The 4,382-nt window shown below is 45.1% G+C and overlaps 1 pseudogene; it reads left to right on the plus strand.

The window, feature by feature from the left end:
• Window positions 1–844: 844 nt before the first annotated feature.
• On the plus strand, window positions 845–3,232 carry LOC136465477 (uncharacterized; annotated as a pseudogene).
• The last annotated feature ends 1,150 nt before the right edge of the window (window positions 3,233–4,382 follow it).

Below are 4,382 nucleotides of genomic sequence, written 5' to 3' on the forward strand. Positions count from 1 at the left end.
CTACAGCAGCCAGTGGCTTCCCCGAGTGCCAGTTGCACTCGGGGAAGCCTTCCCTGAGTGCAACACTCGGGGAAGACCCTCCGGCTAATCCTCATCCGGCAAAGGCGTTTTTCTCGAGTGCCGAAAATCGTGCACTCGGGGAAGGCTTTGCCGAGTGGCGTGCTGGCGCTCGGGAAAGATTTGACGCCGTTGGCCGACGGCCGACGCCGTTTTCTTTTTTTTATTTTCTTCCCCGAGTGCAACACTCGGGAAATATTTTTGAATTTTTTTTAAATAATCTTTGCCGAGTGCCGCAGCTCAGGCAATCGGCAAAGAAATTTGTTTTTTTTAAAAACCCTCTTTGCCGAGTGCCGCAGCTCAGGCACTCGGGGAAGCCGTTTTCTTTTTCTTTTTTCTTTCCCGAGTGCAACACTCGGGGAAGATTTTTGAATTTTTTTTAAATAATCTTTGCCGAGTGCCGCAGCTCAGGCACTCGGCAAAGAAATTTGTTTTTTTTAAAAACCCTCTTTGCCGAGTGCCACAGCTCAGGCACTCGGGGAAGCCACCTCTAAAAATTCTTTTTTTTGTTTTTTCCTTTTCCATGTAAACAACAAAGCATATATATATCACAAACCATAAATCAACAACAATATATCACAAACCATATTTATATATCACAAACGACCAAATTTGTCCGAAATCCACAATATATTACAAACCACACGATCAAAAGTACACACTATTCCAAGTTCGCAAGTTCAATACATAAAAATGACTCCGTAGGCAGCTCACGGTGATTGTGAGGGTTGGGACACCCCAGGGTGCGATCCCGACGAGTGTCCAGGTGGGGATGGGCTAACGTGCGATGCCGGCGACCCTCCGACATGGTTCGACGCCGCCCCCGATTGATGCTGCAAAAAAGAGAAGAGATTGCACGTGAGTGACAAGATAAAAATGTAAGGAGTTTAAAGAAAAGTTGAAAATTTCGGCAGCACCTCCCCTGCACGGGGAGGTTTCCAAAACCTGCAAGAAAAACGTCGGCACGAAGGCCGACAACCACATTTCCGGCACAAAGGCCAACACATCAACAAATCCGGCACGAAGGCCGACACATCAACAAATCCGGCACGAAGGCCATCACTAGGTTTGACACTAAGCATGAGCAAAAAAAAGTAAAACATCCATACTCATACTCACCGGAGTAGACTCTCGACGATGTGGTGGTGGTGGTGGTGCAAGCGGCTGTGCTGGGATCTCCCAACCTTGTTGATGTCCAAGTTGTTGCACGAACTTGAGCAAACCTTCTTGCTGGGCCTCCAAAGCTTGTATCCTCTGACGCTCGGCCCGCTCAGCCTCCCACTCAGCCAGCTAGGCCTCCTGCTAGGCCCGAAGTTGCTGCACCTCGGCCTGCAATATTTGACCCCAATGTTTCAATAATGCAGAGCTAATTAACGTAAAAGTCAAAGAATGACGAATGAAACTAGAATACTTACCTAGAGTGCCGCCACCGCTGTCGGGTAATGGAGATGCTTCTCTGCCTCGCCCCAAGAGAGCGAAGCAGCCCACTGCTAAGCCTCCATGCAACTAGCGTAAGGTGTCAGTAAGACGTGATAAGAACTCCTTCCACAAAGCAGCGGATGACTTGTACTTGCCCAATGTGGATGTTGAGTTGGTTCCTGTGACTGAGCAATTGTTCACCCATCCGGGCGATCGGCGTTTTATGGGTGACGTTCATCCGCCTCGCCCTAAGGACTATTTTAGCAACCAAGGAGAGGTCTTTGGCAAAAGGTTTGAATGTCCATCTGAATCTCGAGATGCTGATTTTCATGATCCTCGCTTTGGGACTGTCTTTCAGCTGGACTACTATGATTCAGTGATCCTTTCCAAGAGTCAGCCAGTGGTTTTACAGAAGTACATTGATTGGGATCATTGTGTCAAATTGGGTGATCCTGAGATGACTAGAGCTCTTGAAATGTTGGAAAGGCGTAATTTCAAGAATCTCATGACCATGCAGTATCCGTGGAGCAATGAGGTCATTGCACAGTTCTTTGCTAGTGTTTGGTATGAGAAGGCCACAGCTGATCATTATGGTTATATGCATTTCTCCATTGAAGGTCAGCCCTATTATGTCTCTTATGCTCGCTTTGGCAAAATTCTTGGATTTGAGTTTGATGACATAGACAAACATCGGCTTAATTGCAACCCTCACCGTGACATTGATCTCTCTTTTGCTTACAATGAGGATGCTACTGCCGATGACTTCTACACTGTCAACAACATGAGAAAGGTTTATCGCTATTTTAATTTGTTGGTCCGGCAAACTTTGGTTCCCAAGATTGGTGGTGCTTCAGTGATTTTATCTTCTATGGGTCCCTTCTTGAAAGCTTTTCAGGAGGGTAATGAGGAGGATTTCAGTGCTTTTGGCTTCATTTATAGGCAGATTCAGTTGACATCTTGGGATCCTAAGAAGTCCTATACTCATGCTCCCTATATCATGAAGATGATTGAGGTAGTCACTCAGAAGGAGTTCATCAAAGAAGTGAGCCATGAGCCTTACCGACCTGTGAGAATTAGTGAGACAACAAAGAGGAGAGGCCGCAAGCCCAGTCAACCTCGGCCTCAGTCTGTGCCTTTGCCTTCCTCCTGTGCCACAGCTGCAGCTTATCCTGAAGACGTCCAAGGTCTTCTCTTGCAGGGTATGCACTCTATGTTTGGGATGTCCATGGCCATCTATGAGGCCAACAGAGAGCACCATAGGTTTGTCCAGGAGGAGCTTCACCGCGCTGAGGTCCAGCGCAAGATGATTGCCGAGCACATAGGTGTGACTTTGTCCCCAGTTCGTCCTCTACCTCCAGCACCTCAGCAGCCCGAATGGTGGAATCCGTTGTTTCAGCAGTCTTTTGTGCAGCCACAGCAGACACAGTTTGATACCGACGAGCAGCCACAGGCCTCGTCCCATGTTCAATAGCGTGTTGGTGGCAGCTCGTCCTCTGGATGGGCTTCCACCACCTATGGTATAGCTGGTCACTTCTTCGGCGCTGCCTTCGATGTTCTCTACTCCGCCTCCTATCCTTCTACTTTCGGTGGACAGCAGCCTGGTGAGACCCAGGAGGATGACGGTGTCAACCCTTCTACTTCCGGTGGACAGCAGCCCGGTGAGACCCAGGTGGATGACGGTGTCAACCCTTCTACTTCCGGTGGACAGCAGCCCGCTGAGACCCAGGAGGATGACGGTGTCAACCACGACGAGTGAGGCGCACGTGTTCTTCAATGACATCTTTCTTTTTGGTGCTTGACGCCAGAGGGGGAGAAAATATATGTTTGCCTCATTTATCTATATGCTATTTATGTATGGACCTTGGACTTGTATCATGATCTATATCTCTTGTTGACTTCTATCTATATTTTGGGCTTGTATGACTATATATTGTGATGAACTATGTGTGATTTTTAGTTGGTACTTAATGGTTGTAAGGACATGTTAATGTTAGTTTGCTTATCTAATATCATATCACTTGTGATGGTGTATGCCTTCATTTATTTGTTGTGTGATATTCATGTCATATGCATCACGATTATTTTTGTGACACCTTTGCACACCTAGGAAAGCATGCATGTATATGATTTGTTTCCTAGCACTTTCACTAAAATTGTGCATATATATGTGGCCTTTTATGCCAAATTGTAGATTCAAAACATATATGCATATATTTAGGGGGAGCTTGTCATATCCAAAGTGCCAAATTGCGAGCTTTATATGTGTTGTTATCAATCACCAAAAAGAGGGAGTTTGTAAGTGCAACAAATCCTATTTGTGAGTTTTGGTGAATATAATGACAAAGCAATAAAGAGCTAAGGATGTTTCGTGAGATTTTCATTTAATCATCGATGTGAAAAGTCCAAATGAGAAATGGGAACCCTCAATTATTACTTCAAAGCTAGTAAGTCATGCTTCAACTTGAGATAATTTCATTTTATTTTAACTTCTCTTTATCAGTGATAGGATGCCGTACTGTACAGAGGCTGGGATCGAAATTATATCACTTGCAGGTGTCCTAAGTGCTCAAAAGATCAATTCTATTTTCTCTAGATACCTTCCTAAAATCATCCTTGACTTATATTTTCTGGTCCAAGCTAGCTTAAAAATTCTTCTCAGCCAAAAATTCCTTTTCCTTCAACAAGAATTTTCGAAAGCCTACTCCTTTGAAATTTCTGGCTTAGCCTCCTTAAATTTCCAGGGCACCCCTCTCTGTTGAAGACCGCAAATTAACTAGAATTTTATCCCTCCCAAGCAAGAAATTCAACAAGAATTTTCGAAAGCCTACTTCTTTGAAATTTCTTGCTGAGCCTACTTAAATTTCCAGAGAACCCCTCTCTGTTGAAGACCGTAAATTAACTAGAAT

This window comes from Miscanthus floridulus, chromosome 7 (genome assembly GCF_019320115.1).
Source record: "Miscanthus floridulus cultivar M001 chromosome 7, ASM1932011v1, whole genome shotgun sequence".
Taxonomy (NCBI): domain Eukaryota; kingdom Viridiplantae; phylum Streptophyta; class Magnoliopsida; order Poales; family Poaceae; genus Miscanthus; species Miscanthus floridulus.